Source organism: Silene latifolia, chromosome X, assembly GCF_048544455.1.
Source record: "Silene latifolia isolate original U9 population chromosome X, ASM4854445v1, whole genome shotgun sequence".
NCBI classification, from domain to species: Eukaryota; Viridiplantae; Streptophyta; class Magnoliopsida; order Caryophyllales; family Caryophyllaceae; genus Silene; species Silene latifolia.
In genome coordinates this window covers 58,928,356-58,945,759 of record NC_133537.1, presented here as the reverse complement: position 1 = coordinate 58,945,759, position 17,404 = coordinate 58,928,356, and positions in this window count along the sequence as shown.

Here is a 17,404-nt window from a genome sequence, read left to right as displayed (position 1 = left end):
CCGAGATGGTAGTATCCTTATACCTGAGTGGTCCTGGTAAGGCACTTGGAGTATGGGGGTGTTACAAATGGTATCAGAGCGACGGTTTTGGAACCTGTAAAAAATGAACATAATGAACATAGGGAGTCTAATAAAATGAACCTGGTGTATGTGTAATGGGAGCCCCGGCTGATGCTAGGTTTTGGGTGAGTAGGCGCCCTCACTTCAAAATCTTGGCCCCATGATACTTAAGCGACCACATGGTATGGGAACGTGGAGTCCGTGTGCATATGTGCGACGTGTATGTTAATTGTGCTGTATATGGTTTGTTGAAAGCATGTTGCATGATAGTTGGTTGACATGTTGGTTGGAATCGTTGGAAAAGTATATGAGAATGATGAATGATATGGTAGAAAAAGAAAGTAGTTCGTATATGATGATGTGTGATGAAGTGGATTTGTAATGTTGTTGTATTAGCAACATGGAAATAGGATTTGTAGTGTATGGGTGTGGTTTGTGTTATGAAAAGTTATGAAAATTTAAAACATGCGGGTAATACATGATTGAAAGTTGAATGTTATATGAGCATGATAGATGGTAATGTTTGACTTTTGGTAAGTAGTAACATGAAGAATAGAGGTTCAATGATATGTGTTTTATATAACGAATTGGATGAAAAGCATGATGGTTGTTTATAACGTGGTACTTGATAACACGAAGTAGATTATTTTGTTAATTGTATGAGGAGTCGCGCAGATTTGAATGCGTAGTTGTAATCATAATGTTGAAATAATAATGAATGCATAGTACGTTAGGGTATGTGAGATAACATTCGGGTAGTATTCACGAGTCTGCATGACTCGATCGAGTGGGTTTGATTCGATCGAGTGGGTACTTGTCGTTATTTTGACCAGAATCGTGTTTTGGGCACTCGATCGAGTACCTCGGGCACTCGATCGAGTATGGGGTCACTCGATCGAGTAGCCGGGCTTACCCGTCGAGTAAGTCAGAGATCAGAAGGTCTGTTTGGGTTCTGGAGTCGGGGCACTCGATCGAGCATGTTGGGCACTCGATCGAGTAGCCTCAACTCGATCGAGTAGGTTCTGGTACTCGATCGAGTGGGGTCTGTGCAGGTCATATGCGTACTTCGGGTCATATGTTTGTCTTTTGACATTCGTTGCATATTATGTTTAATTCAAAGGTGTTGTATTACTTCTTTATGCATTGTTTTGCGTATGTGTTGGTCCTGAAGCGTAAGTTACCCAATCTTATGATGTAAAGAGTGGCACTATGATGAGTATGAGTTCGGTGGATAGGACATGAGTTATATGTGATTGTGATAGATGGTGGAAAAAGAAAAGGAAGATTGGTATAGTTTATTGAGGCATGGCGCACGTTTTGCGAGACGGGATGAGTGATATGATTGTGTGTTGAGTAATGTAAAAAATAAGTGAATATAGACAAGGGATGATGTGAGTATAATGAACGTGAGAATGAAAAGATTGAAAGTAAGAATGTGGATAGTGGCAGCTTGAGATGTGTAAAGAGTTAAGGAGGGAAATGGTTAGGAGTCGTGTGGGTTATGGATTCATGTAGTGAAAGTTCGTTTAAAGGGGTTGAGAAGAGTAATATATAGTGAACTTTGTGGAGACATGTCGCGAGGTGTATTTGTAGACAGTGAGTGAGTTTGGGAGGTTTGGTTTATTAAAAGATGAAACTACTGTGTGATTTCCTTGGGTAATTAACGGTATTAAATGAATTCTGATTTCTAGAGATGTAAAAAGGGGGATGCAATTGTTTGAACATTAAACGTTGGTTCTATGGATAGATTAGTGGCAAGTATGAGTGATAGCATAATAAGAGAAGATCCATGGTAAGAAAGAGTGAGATGATGTCGGTAGAAAATAATGGAATTAAGTTTTGGAGCAACGAAGGGGTAACCAGATTTCTAAAGAGTTAGCTAGAAGGAATAAGGAGTTGAACTATTAATTGGTATTATTGAGTGTAAAGAGAAAAGAAGGATAAAAGTAAGCTGAGGAAAATGTTCACCGGAGCTATGTGATATAAAGATAAGAAATCATCGAAATATGTGATGGTATCACGAGGATGTTAGCTAAAGGTTATATAGGAGTTTCAGGGCAACATGATTGGTAATGAGTTTCGAGGAATTAAGGGAGTAAGAAGTTGGTGGAGTATTCGCACGATACGAGATATTTGGTGGAGAGTTGGATGACAATACAAATAAGATAGCATTGGGAATAATGTTGAGGTAATTTTGTGGATGGGTTTGATGTTCGTTATTTGCAATGTTAACCAAAAATGGTAGAAAAACCATGTTATTTTGATAGGAGTGTAAGAGATTTGATATACGAGCAGCGGTGGCATTGTGTTATCACTAATGGCTAAGGGTGATGGAATATTAGAAAGGTAGCAATTCTAAAGAGGTTGATTTGGTAGGGACCTGATTGTTGTGTATGATTGTGAGAGGGTATAAGATATGGTTAGATGAGGCGGACGCTATTAGTTGAATAGTGAAGGTGTGATTATATTTGGCAGGAAGTGATGGTTGTGCGAATGGGGGACTATGTTATGAGGGGCATATGAGTTAAACTCGGGCGGCAGGTAACCTTTTTCGAGTGGTGACTTACGTGGTCAGGATTGACTAGTTGGTTGTGATTACGGGTCTGTGATTTGTGTAAATGTTTGTGTGAGGTTCTGACCTCACAAGAAGTGGTATGGTATGATAATTATAAAATTGTTTTATGAATGTTCGGTAATAGATATGTTGGACACGGTAATTTAATTTAATGATATCCAAAAAGGTAATAATTTGATTGATTTGACATGGCTAGTTATAATTTTATGTGTATTGATAACACATGTGTATTCCGGGAAATGGCGAGAGGGATGTTCATGAGATGCTTATCTGTTTATCCATATAATATGTTGCGTGGTGATTTAATAAAGTGGATTTGAGTAAGTTTTTCTTGTCTGAGAAGTTATGCTAAGTCAGTATTTATGGGAATTGTATGCGGTTGTGATGTCTATCGGTGTGGTTGTGGTGCCTCGGGTGGTGATCCGACACGGTACATAGTCTTTGTGATGCGGGTATTTTCGCACTACGGCGTGGCTGTTGGTGGCGGTGTTGTGATGTCGTCACCGGTTGTGGTGGAGTAGGCGGGATGATTATGATTCGGGTTTCAAAGTACATACCGATTATACATAGATTGTTGTTTTGTTTGATGTTGCTCTCTGCGAGTGTCAGTTTGTGCTGATAGACAGTTGTCTTGCTTATTCATGTTTTCTTTACCAGGTTAAGTTGGGAATGAGGTAGAGTATGATGTGAAATAGAGTTGTATATGTTTCGTTGTTGTCATGGGATAGTGATAATCTGTTGATGGGACACGGTTGTGAGAGGTTGTTACAGTAATTTTGATCTTGTTTTGGATGAGACATCGGTAGACATGGTAATGGAAAATGATTCGTGGAACATGTGTTGTAATGAGCTGAAAGCGGCAGGTAGTTCATAATCTTTTGTTGAGACAGTGAGTGTAGGGTGTTGGGGAAATTAGTGTCATGTTAAGTTGTGTATGAATTTTGCGGTAATAAAAGAAAGAACTTGAGGATCTAGTGTGCGTGTACGTAACGAGTGCGGACCGTGAGTTATGCTTCTGGGAGATAAGTGCCTTACGTAGAGAGGTATGTTGTTTGGTAGTAATAATGAAGAGTGGGTATGGTGATTTGCTACGAGTTTATGGTATAGGTTAGGTGCGCTGCCGAATGAGTTGAGGAATGGGAAATGTTTATGTATGGGAGCCTTGGATATAAGAATGGTGAGTGTTTGGTTTATAGACGGTTATCTTTGACATGTGGTGGTACAGAGGGTAATGAGATATAGATATGGTTTGGTATTAGTGAGTTACGAGGACGTAACATTTGTCTTAAGAGGAGTAGGATGCGATAAAACAGATTTTGATGGTTGTACATATGGTAATATATTCGGAAGTTGAGTCTTGATGTAGAATAAAAGATCGATTCGTGTTGTGGGTGATTTTATTAAAGGTCATGACCGTGCTTGTAGTAGCGTGATGTTTAGGAGTGTGAGAATATTTCGCTAGTGTTGACAGTTGGATGATGAGGTTACGAGTGTGAGTAAACTTCGAGGACGAAGTTCCTTTTAAGGGTGGTAGAATGTAACATTCCGTTTGATGTCTATGAGTGTCTTGGTATTGGATTTGATAGTTGATGATATTATGGAGCTAGCAGCATTAGAGGATGGTAGTTGGTTATGTATGGAGTTGGTATCGTGAGAGATATATATGTGGTAGATACGGTATAGTGAGTCATGTTGTGGAAGTAAACATAGTTGGTGGAGTGGGTGTTAAGAGTTCATGTTCTATGTTCGGTCGAGTTCTTGAGTCCTTAGCTAAGTTGTTGTGTCTTGGTCGAGTCAGTATGGTTGTTTTTATGTATGGGTTGAACTTCGGGGACGAAGTTCCTTTTAAGGAGGGAAGACTGTAATACTCCGTATTTATAAGTCTTGGGGTACTCTATCGAGTAGCCCTTACTCTGTCGAGTAAGGGTAAGTTGCGAGATAAAATAGTTTCGACGACTGTTGGGTACTCGATCGAGTAGCTTGGGTACTCGATCGAGTAAGGGGGTACTCGATCGAGTACCTTGGGTACTCGATCGAGTGTCCGGTTTTACGGGGAGTTTTCTCGGGTTTTGTTAATTATGCGATTAAGGTATTTAAACATAGTCGTCATTGTTTTAAATCACTTTTACAAAACCTAAAACCCTGTTTAAGAGAGAAAGCAACCCGTTCATCTTCCTAATCGCATCCTTAGCAATTCCGGAGTTCGAGACGGTCGAGTTCTTGTCGTTATTCGTATCGTTGAGTTCCCTGCGTCGAGGGTAAACTTTTAATATAATTTTTATAATGTTTTGTTAAGTTTGGTTAAACCCTAATTTAGAGATTGGGGTTTTGTGTGTAGTTTGTGATGTGTAGCCTCTATGTGTTATATGATAGGAGGAGGGTTCGTAGAAGAGACTTTTTGATACAGCTGTTGATACCGTCTGACTGTTGTGCTTTCCAGGTAGGATTTCCTACTCAGTATTAGTCCCATAATGGGATATTGGTGATGTGTTGTATTTGGTTGTTTGATATAATGATTGTATTGTGTTTGTGGTTGTGATTCTTGTTGATGGTTCTCGAGATGCGTTCTCGGGTGAGTGGGGTCACTTGCGGGAGTGACTTCACGCCCTAGTTTCGCCCTTCGTGGAACCCGCCACGGAAGGGATGTGCACATTAATGGACGGGGTTGTCGCTCGGTATGATGAGCGGGGCTTAGGTGGGAACGGGCTGCGGTCCCCATCGCGTGGCCGGTCCAGTGGACGATCAATGATTGAGATGATTGAGTTGGTTGGTTGTGTGTGTGTGTGATTAAGCTTGTCCGTTTATCTTATTGTTGATATATGTATTGAATTGTGTGATTAGTCTCGACCCCGTTTAAATGTTTTAAAAACTGTGGTGATCCATTCGGGGTGGTGAGCGATTATTGAGCGGTGTGATATGACGCGTATGGGATAGGCGGATGAGTCATCACGTGGCGCTTAGAAGTCTTCCGTTGTGTCGGACGAAGTCTAGTAGCTTTGATAGTTTTAGTCAGACCGTATGAGAACCTTGTAATTCCTTTTATTAGTTTTGGTTTGAACATGTAATCACTTAATCTATAATTACTTTAAAAGTACGTTTCTTTATTGTCTTATGATATTCAGTACCTCGGGCAACCGAGATGGTAGTATCCTTATACCTGAGTGGTCCTGGTAAGGCACTTGGAGTATGGGGGTGTTACACTATCATCTTTGAATCCCTAGCTACATACTCATCATTCATATGGTTAACTATAAGTAAGGAGTCGCTGAATACCTGCAGGTTTCTGACTCCTAACTCCAGAGCTAGCTGCATTCCTAGTATTAAAGCTTTGTACTCTGTTTCGTTGTCGCCTTAAATTCACAATGCACTGCTTGTGCTATCAGGTCTCCATGTGGAGATCGCAAGATCAGTCCTACACCTGCCCCCCTTTGGTTGGAGGCTCCATCAATATGCATCTGCCAGACTTCTACCTCCTTGTTCCCTTCGAGGGTTAGGATTTCTTTGTCTGCCAGGTTTTGGATAACTGGGCTGAAATCTGACACGAAATCTTGCCAGTGCCTGTGACTTTATCGCCGTTCTTGGATCATACCTGATGTCGTACCCACTAAGGTGTACGGACCATTTTGACATTCTGCTTGACAGCTCAGGCTTTCTCATTACAGATTTTAGTGGGTAATTGGTCACAACATGTATGGTGTGGGACTCAAAGTAAGGGCGCAGTTTGTAAGACGCAATTACAAGTGCTAGTACCAATTTTTCAAGAGATGTGTACCTGGTCTCTGCAGGTAGCAGAGACTTGCTTACATAATATATTGGCTTTGGCTCTTTGTCTTGCTCTCTGACTAGGGCCGCGCTTACTGCTACCTGCGTGATAGCTAGATAAAGGAACAGTGGGTCTCCCCTGTTCTGGCTTCGATAGTAACAACGGGGTGCTGAGGTAGTGTTTCAGCTCCCTGAATGCTTGCTCATGATCTGTGGTCCACTCGAATTTCTGGCTCTTCCTCAGTATGTTATAAAATAGCCTGCATTTTTCTAAGGATCTCGAGATGAACCTGCTCAAGGCTGCAACCTTGCCTGCTAGCCGTTGCACATCTTTTGGCTTTTTTGGTGACTCTAGCCGTAGTACTGCCTTGATTTGCTCCGTGCTGGCTCCTATTCCTCTTTGAGTTATGATGTAGCCCAAGAATTTCCCAGATGAGACTCCAAAGGTACATTTGGAAGGGTTCAGTTTCAATTTGTATTCTCTGAGCGTGCTGAAGGTTCCTGCCAGATGTTGCATATGATCCTTGGCCTTCTTTGATTTTACCACCATATCGTCAATATATACCTCCATGGTTCTTCCTATCTGTTCCTTAAACATCTGGTTGACCAGTCTTTGATACGTAGATCCTGCATTTTTCAAGCCGAAGGGCATGACATTGTAGTAGTATATCCCCCTCTCAGACATAAATGCTATCTTCTCCTGATCTGCCGGATCCATTTTGATTTGGTTGTAAGCACTCCAGGCGTCCAAGATTGTTAACATTTCATGTCCAGCTGTCGCATCCACCATTGCGTCAATGTGCGGCAGTGGGAAAGGATCCTTTGGGCATGCCTTATTGAGGTCGGTGAAGTCCACACATACTCTCTATTTCCCATTCTTTTTGGGAACTACTACCACGTTTGATAGCCATTATGTATATTTTACTTCTCTTATCTTGTTTGCTGCTAGCAGGCTGTCTACTTCCTGGTTGATTACCTTATTTCTTTCAGCTGCGAACTTCCTTCGTCTCTGCTGGATGGGCTTGCATCTTGGGTCTACGCTGAGTTTGTATGTTATGATGGATGGATCTATTCCTATCATGTCATCATGAGACCATGCGAAACAGTCCATATTGGTCTGTAAGAATTTTATTAGGTGCTGCTTGAGATCTCTCGTGCACCCTGCTCCTATTAGTACAGCTCTTTCTGGGTGCAGCTTGTCCAGATTGATCTGATGTAGCTCCTCAGCTGGAGGCTCAATGTACTCATGTTGGACATGCTGCTTCTGTAATTTCTATGCTGGAGGGCCGGCCGTGCATTTTAATGCCTTCTTGTAGCAGCTTCTGGCTTCTTCTTGGTCTCCTCGTATTGTCTCTACTCCCCATGGTGTGGGGGAACTTCACACATTGATGATACGTTGAGGGGACCGCCTTCATCAGATGCAACCATGGTCTTCCAAGAATAACATTGTAGGTAAATGGTCCATATATTACCAAGTATCTTACTTGTTTGTTTACTCCTCCTGCATAGATTGGAATCACGATCTCTCCTACCAGTTAGCTGTCTCCCCACTGAATCCTACCAGCGGGATGGTCTTCTTCTGCAAGTCTTTCTCGCTGAACCCCGTGTTTTCTATGGTTTTTAGAATGATTATGTTGACCGAGCTGCCAGTATCTACCAGAACCTTCCTAACCGTGCAATTGGCCATTGACAATGTTATGATAAGTGCATTATGATGTTCCTGTCTGTCATGTATATCCTCTTCGTCGAAGGGGACAACAGGCAGGTCGCTGTGGGAAACTCTGCAGGAAGTATCTGGTCTGTCTCCCTTAGTTTCAGTAGCACGCCTCTTGGCTGCCGAATATGTCAATCCGCTTAAGTCTGAGCCGCCTGTTATCACGTTTATTATCTTGGTGCATGTAGGTGGTGCTGCGGGCTTTGTGGGTCCCACCTTATCCTGCTGCTTGCCCCCACGTGGTAATAGGTGGCTCAGTTCCCCCTGCTCGTACAAGCGCCTAATCTCCCTGCGTAGAGTGTAGCAATCTTCCGTGTTATGCCCAATGTCACGATGAAACTCACATTTTTTCTTACTGTCTTTTCGCCGTGACTGTCCTTCTACTGGTGGCCTATGCCACCTTACCCCATCTCCCATCTCCCTGAGTGCTTTCAGGATCCCTCCGACGCCAGTCGTGAATCCATATTCTGCCAGTGTGGGGAGTTGCTGATTCTCTTCTCTTTGTCGATTCTGTTGACTCCCCTGCCATATGGCCTATATCTCTCCTCCTTCTTTCCGGTGGATTGTTTTCTACTTAACTTCTCCATGGCCGACGTGCTGGATACGCTTGGCGTACTTGGTATGCTGGCCCTAGCTAGGATGTCGTCTTCCAATCTGATTGCAGCTGTTGCCTTTTCTTGCACCGCTTCGAAGCTATGACAAGGGTGCATAGTCAGCTACTTGTATAGGTCTGACTCATGGTGTAAGCCCCTTTTGAATGCTTCCACTGCAGTTGACACATCACACTCCCGTACTGCCACCTTTTCATTATTGAATCTAGTGTTGTATTCCCCAATGGTCTCGTTGGTGCCCTCAACAATCCGGTATAAGTCGCCAGCATGCTTTTGTGGCTTCCGGCTGCTTGCGAATTGCTGAGTGAACGCATTCACCAGATCGGCAAATGTGGATATCGACCTGTTAGGTAGACTTACGAGCCATTGGATACTAGTCCCGATAGTGTGGAACCAAACCCCTTACACATACAGGTTTCTTTTACATGTCCAACGACCGTCACTGTCATCATCTTTTGTTTGTACTGGCTCACGTGATCAAAGGGATCTGTTGTGCCATCAAAGAGATTCATGTTTGGGTTTGCGAATCCCTTTGGCATGGCGACAATAGATATTGCATCTACGAATGGCGAGTCAACATAACTGTCGGGTGCTGCCTTCTCAAGTGGAGGTGGAATTCCTAGGACCCTGCTCAGCATCTCCCTTAGTTCCAGATACTACTTGTTTGTTAAACTTCCTGAGTCTGGGCTGCTTCTGTCTGTTGTCTGCTGGTTCTGGATGCTACTCCCAGGTCCGAACTCCAAAGGATTCTGATGCGGCGTGCTCCCTAATGGGACCGATGTCATGAGCGTTCCCTGATGCCAGCTTACTTGCGGACTACCTGCGGGTCCTGCACCTGGTGTTTTATTAGTTATTACGAGGTTACTAACTGGGATGGTTACCTAGTTGTATTTCCGTGTGGCTGGCAGGCTACTAGCTATCCGGTGTGAGGTGTCCTAGCCCCTGTGGGACAATCCTTTCTACCGTTGGTACTGCTATCAGATCTAATCTCGTCACTAGCTCGGCTGGAATCTGCCGAGGTCGACTCCTGCTTCCTGATGCTCCCTGGGTGAGATCCATTACTGGAGCCTGGACCTCACCCTCTGTGCTTGTTGGTGTGCTAGATTGCTGCCTCAGGACGTCGATCTGCGCCCAGAGTTCCCTATTCCTCCTTTTCGCCTCAGCTTCTGCCTTCCATTGATCCTCCCGCATGCTTTCCATCACCTTCTGCAGATTTTCCATGCCACTAAGCAAGGCTTGTGTTAGATTTGCTGGTGGAGTGAGATTTGAGATTCCAGGTCCTTTTTCTGATTTGGAGTGTGCCGCCACATCAGGAGTCTTGGGGGGCAAGGTTACTTTTGCCACGGGTGTGGCTTTTGAGGTGTGCTCGGGTGCTTGAGTTGGAGCCGTTGATGCTGGATTCTGGACAGGATTTGGTGGTATTAGCGGCTGAATGCTTCCTGACCCGGCTGATGATGTTTATTTGTCCATTATGTATCTAAGTAACTAACGATGACGACCATAATGCCCCACGGTGGGCGCCAAACTGTTTTGGTATTTTTTTACTGAATTAGGTTAAGTAAGGTCAATGTGGTCTTATTCGTTGTATGTCGATTGTATTGTTTATGTTAATGCAAAATACGAAAAAGAGATGTAAATAAAGGTTGACACGAGAGATTTGGTAACACAAAAAACCTAATGTGGGAAACGACCGCGGGAAGGGACGATACGCTTCCAATGATTGCACTATCTTTTAATATGAGAATGAGTACTAGGGAGATAATAAGACAATCTAGCTAGCACAAGGTGTGGTATTTTTATGATAGTTCTTCAGTCCCCTTCCTTCTCCGTCTTCTTGGCTATTTATAGGGTGAAAACCCTAGCCGAGTCCTACTCCTTGCACGGCAAGGAATCTCGGTCCTACCATGCTTCTTTCCATAATCCGCTGCCTTGTATTCTATTCTCCCTGATCTCCCTAAATCTCCCTGAAATCTCTCTAGCTTCTTTTGTTCACGGGCCCTTTATGATTACTAAGTTACTCGGCCCAATTCACTGAATAAGTCTTGATGGACTTACTTATCCACTAGGCTAATACGCAGAATTTGGCCCAAACAATTATTTCACATTATACATAAATTTATCTCCATTATTATATGATAAAAAAAAACTGTATACTTTTTTTTTTAAATAATTGTACATAAACATTCATTAACTTTTAATGATAATAAGTTGCACAAAAATGTTAATAGTAAAAATATTTTAAAAACAAAATCATTAATTTCTCGGTAAAAAGAAAACTTTCATTAAAATATTCATTTCATGACTTTTTACAAGTTTAATTTTTATTGCTCAAATTAAAATAAAGTGATGAGAAACATAAAAAAAAAAGTGAATTATCAGTTTAAAATCCATAAATATTATGGAGTATACTAAAAAGTAAAATTTTATAAATACCGTGCATATATTGCACGGGATCTAAACTAGTTTTACTAATAATTCTTCTACTTAGACACCTCTCCAAAGCTTTTGTCACTGGGATAATCTTTCCCGTAACCTCCTATATAACCCTTCTGCTTGTAAGGACATTAAAACAATAACGGGTGTTTCAGATTCTCAGTACTGTTTCCATATAGAATACATTGGTTATCTTCGCAGATGCCCAATATTTTGTTTTTAGCTTCTAATGTGATAAACCAATCCAAAAGTGCAAGCTTACTTAGTTCCAGGTAACTTAGTTCCTGACAACTCAATACACCTCTTAACCATCTGTGGCATGCTGAAATTGGATACACTTCTCTTGATCTAACAAGATACCATTGTTGTATCCCTCAAGAGTCTTATTCTTAACTTCAAGTTTTAGGCTCAGAATGAGTCTTAGACCATGTTTATCAATTGTTCCTACAACCCTATTTAGACATAGTTCCTGCATTAAAATATTAATATGTACATCTTAACCTACCTTTAAGACCTAGTTCATGATTTTATTATTTTATCAAGCCCTATCTAGACCTAGTTCCTGATTTTTTTAACGTCATATATTTTTATTATATGTTTACATCATAATTTATTTTGATAATATTTATTAACTACTTACAATTAATATAAGGGTAATTTGATAAATTATACCTTGAATAACACGTTTTTTCAAATTTTATACCTAAGATAATTTTCTTTAAAATCTTATACCTAAAATAACATTTTCTTATAAACTTGATACCAAATCTTATAAAAATCCCAAAATTAATGATTTTGCCCTTACTAATTTGATGGTTTTTAGTGGTGGTAATCGTGGATGTGTGTGTTAATAAGTGAGGCAAATGATGTCAATGTTTAATTAGTAAGGGTAAAATTGTCAATTCAAGGCTTTTTTTTCAGATTTGGTATCAAGTTTGGAAGAAAATATTATTTTAAGTATAAAATTTTAAAGAAAGTTATCTTAGGTATAACATTTGAAAAAGTGACTTATTTAAGGTATAAGTTATCAAATTACCCTTTAAATTAAGTTTTCTAGAGGAAAAAAAATACGAAAAAGAAACACGTTTTTATTAAATAAGATACATTAAAATTACGATTACATACTAACTTAAAAAATCAGTTACGCATTTAATTTCCTTAACCAAAAAAAACTTGTTAAACATGAGTAATTATTCAATGTATGCATTTGTTAGAGAGAAAAGAGTTGACATGCTGATCTCGCTGAGTGTAATCCATTCATTAACACAAATTTTCATTTAAGACGGGTTAATTCGTCTTAAGCTTAAGATGGATTAAATATTTAGATAAGTTAAAAGAGAAACTTCTAGATACTAGCAAAAATAATTGTCTTATCAAGATAAGCCGTATAGTATTTGACCCAATATACACTTAAGACGAATATAGTGGAGTGGTGCTATCTCTGAGAATAAAAAATCAGATAAGAATAAGGAAGGCAAGAACACATCTTGACAAAATAACAATTGTGGGCGTTCCACAACAAGGTCCATGCGGTCTAAATTGGACCTGCTGAAACAAGTTTCCAACCCCAAAGTTCCTGATTTTTCTTTTCTTTTAACTTTTTTTTGTCCTTATTCAAGACTTAGCTCTTGTTAGCCCTACCTATAAACGTAGTCTTATACTGACCCTTGATATAGACCTGGTTAACTTACTTAATTCACAAACTATCTTTTTTCTCAGAGATTCATGATACTAATTTCCCCGCTACTGTCATATTCCACATATCGGGATTTTTAATCCAACCTACTAAACATCGTCGACACATTACTAATTATCGTCGACAATTATTAATGAACTTCCTAACCTACCCCTCCCTCACACTCCCCCTTATATTCACATTTTCTCCAAAAATCACCATTTCACACTAAAAATTTAAAGGAAAAAAACCCGTCTCACATAACAACGAAAACACCGTCTTCAACCACATCATTTCCGTCATCAAATTCAGACATTCAACAAGGTATGTATTCTTTAGTAATTTTATTTTTAATATTTTCTTAGTTTGTATATTTGTGACGGAATTAGGATAGATGCCTTTTTTTGAGACGAAATTAGGATAGATGCCTTGATTTAAGACGGAATTAGTCGGATTTGCAACAATTAATTCGAATTTAAAAAAAAAATTACATGGAATGGGCCTGACGAAGAACATTTTCGTCCAAAACCAGACCCAGACGAAAACGTTCTTCGTCCAGAATGAGCCTTGGACGAAAAACATTTTCGTCTGGGCCTGGTTTTGGACGAAAATGTTCTTCGTCCAAGTGTGGACGCGGGCCCACGGGGGCAAAAAGCGAAGCAAGCTTTTCCTCTTTGGTTTGTCTTGCATTTGTGGAGTCGCCACCAATTTATTGTGGAAAATTGGAAACCGTTCGAATACTTCGTGTCATGTCAAGACACAAAGTAATGACATGGACACTAAGCACTCGTTACCCTTAGCATTCTATGTCTAGAATGACTCTCGTGGATGTCAATGAACACGGATGTTCACAGAGATCTGGAGTAAGGGGTGTGGGTACGTATTAGGAAGCTCTTTTGATCGAACACCTAATCCCGCCCGCCTCGATAGCGGCCTCTACTAATGATTAGGGAAATTATCTATACTCGATATATTGTCGATTATGTGCATGCAATGCAACATCCATTAGATTAATCCTAACATGTGAGAGTTATCTAAGTCGGTTAACAATTAATTTAACATACAATTAATGTCGAGGTAGAAATTTAGGTTGATTACATGTGAAAACATACAAGCAATAATAAAGAAATACAATAATAAACACAACAATGAAAATTACAATAATTACATTGGATTTATTGATTTGTGTCGAAAATACATTTAAAACGGATGGTTTTAGGAAAAGAAAGAATAAATGAATAAACGAACAGATTATTAGGTGATAATACGATTAATAGTAAATTAAATAACTAAGTCAAGGCAGAAACGGGAGTTCAGGGACAGAAATCAACCGGGAACAGGCGCATCAGAGCTGCGTCCCCTTGGAAGAGGCGCACACTACTACAGATACAACCTATAACAACGGTCAAAAACCGTTGTTATATAAAAAAGCGGACGTTGTTAAAGCGTCCGTTGTAAAAGGTTTTAACAACGGTTGGTTTTTTTTAAGGAAACCGTTGTTAAAAATATTAACAACGGTTTTAAGTATAAAAACCCGTTGTGGAAAGTGTGACTCAATTTTGGGGGGAAAGTTATAACAACGGGTTATTTATAAATAACCGTTGTTGTTTGTTCTTAAAAAATAAAAAAAAAATAAATTAAATATTACTAGCTATAAATATTAAAGCATCCTTTACTAACATATTAAAGCATCCTTTACTAACATTCATTAATTGAAACAACATGGCAATGAACCCTAATTTTATCAACAACGAAGAATGGCTTACACAAACGATTGAAGATGATGGGAAGGTTCTCGCCAGGGCTTCCCGATCAACACCCATTAATCAAAGCATCCCTTGAACATCAACGGAATTATTGGATTAAGAGGCGTGAAGCAATCCGGCTTGTCAACAAAGCCTCATCATCATCATCATCTTCATACCCTCGTCGGCACGATACTCGCAACTTGGTCAGCAATGACGAGAGATATGTTGAGTGGTACTCTTCCAACCTTATCTCCACATGCAAGTCGTGTCCTTGCATATATTCAATCTGTTATTGCAAAATATGAAGCCAATGACCCGGAAGTTAGCGGTATACCGAGTGGCGTGATTGGTGGCGGGTTGAGAAGCGTTTTTTACGCTTAACCGGTTGTTAAAACGGCTTATTATACATCTTTTGATTTCGATAATTGCTTTGTAATGTATTTGGTTTAAAATTAAATGAAATGATCATTTTGAAAGTGTTGAGTTATGCTTGTTTGATTTGCTTCCATTTTTTCAACTCCATAGATCTATCAGTCATCATCAAGATCTGATTATGGCACAACTTCCTAACATATATGGCACAACTTCCTAACATATATATTAATTAAAAAACAACTCAACCCACACATTAGTATAAATACATTGCATTATCTCAACTAACATGCATTTCCATTATCTCAATATATTCTCCAAACCCTAATCGCTAAAACATGCTCGATCCGTCTTGAAGGACGCAAAAGAAGATGGAAATGAAATAATAGGAAACACATACATGGAAATGAAATAATTAGCAGATCTTTGAACGGAACCTAATGGTCGATAAAAACACATACATTGAAATGAAATAATTAGAACAATAAAATAATGACGATGAAACAAACCGATAATTACGAACGTACGTAAAGAGACGATGAAATCAACAGTGACGGCGAGAAGATAAAGCGGCGATGAGAAAGAGAGAAAGAGACGATGAGAAAGTGTGTGTTTTGTGTTTGTGTTTGGTCTTCTTTGGGTTTGTGTTTGTGTATTAAGGTTTGTGTTTTGTGGGTCAGCAGACTTGTGTTTGTGTGGTTTATAGTATGGAAGGTATTGACAACGGTTATTAAACAACAACCGTTGTGAAATATGTTTTAACAACGGTTGTAGAAAACACCCGTTGTTAAATAAGGTTTAACAACGGGTTTCAAAAATAACCGTTGTTATTACTTTTCACTAACTTTGCGCCAATTTTGCGCCAAATTATTAACAACGGTTCCTCATGTGTGACCCGTTGTTAAAACTAATAACAACGGTTTTTATAACCATACCCGTTGTAATTGATTTTAGTAAAATTCGCGCCATGCATTCTACAACGTTTATTGTGATTTTCGTGAATATTCGTTGTTAAAGGGGCGTTGTAGTTGCCTGGATTTGTAGTAGTGGCAGCAGTCGCTGCGTCTGTTCCTGAGTTGAGTTCTGGCTGTGAAGCCGGAACCGCATTTCGTTAATATTCGTTGGTGAATTTAATGATTGATTATGAATAATTGACTCAGATGAAAGTGATTTACATATTATTTACATGCGAAAGAAGCCATAAAAACGATAAAACATGAATGCAACTAATTGGAACGAATTATTTACAGGATGAGACTAATTAAAGAATTAAACAAACCAAACAAATTAATTAGACTAAACAGGCTATTAATGATGAATTAATGATGGTGAGGGTAAATAATAGATGCAAATTTATCAAAGATGAATTCCAGAGACTCAATATGGGTAAATCAAATCTCTAAAAACCGATTTGACTTTAATAACGAAAACCCGCAAATATGGATTATAAGGGATTTAGGTCGGGATTTGAAAGATGAATTAATTATGAAGAATTATGAATTACAGGTTAAAATTATCATGCTTAAATTGTCGTGTTAATGAAACAATGAACAATTGAAAACAAAGCGAAAAACAAAAGGACGAACAAAAGACGAAGGAAGAAGAAAGGAAGCGAGAATCTGCGCGGCCTCACGAAGAGGCGCAGCAGGTACTGCGTCCCTTCGAAGAGGCGCAGCAGTGGCTGCGTCCTTTCTCGACGGTTGTCTTCTGATAATCCGTTAAAAGGGTTTTTAAACAAGGTTTTACAAATCGGTTTTATGAATATTTTCGACATAAATCTTACAATATTGATTACAAAAAACAAAGAACAATAATTAAAGAAGGATTTAGACCCTCAGACTTACATGTTTGACGAAACGAGATGAACTAAGTTAACGTTTAGTGATGCTCGACTCGAATGTACGCCGAAAGTGCCCTCTAGGAGGAAAACGAACAAGATTGATTAATGTTGATTGATGTGAAGTTGGTCAAATTGGTCAGTCATGCAAAACGAGGCTGGTACTCAGAAGGATTCGAGCTTACGTGGTCGAAAGTTCAAGCACGTAGACGCCAAAAAGTAAGAACGTGGTCTAGAATGCGAAGGAGAAGAGAAGGGCGGACACTCGCATGAGAAATATGTGAGACCGAAGGTCTCTATTTATACTAATCACACGGAGGAAGTAGGGTTTTCGGAGAAACTTTGAAAGTGAATCTCGAAAAGATACGGAAAATACGCAGAAAAGGACTGAGGAAGAGGCGCAGCAGGCACTGCGTCCCTTGAAAGAGGCAGTGGTTTCCTCCTGTGGAAGAAAGATTTCCGCGTTTCTATTATGGAATAGCGGATTAATTTCGTTTCCTTAATATTTTGTGTGAATATTACGGGAGATATTTTACCAAAGATCAAAAGATAGGAAAAAATATGGAATAGAAATATCTGGAACATTGCAGAACATTCTGACTCGGTTATTAGAAAAT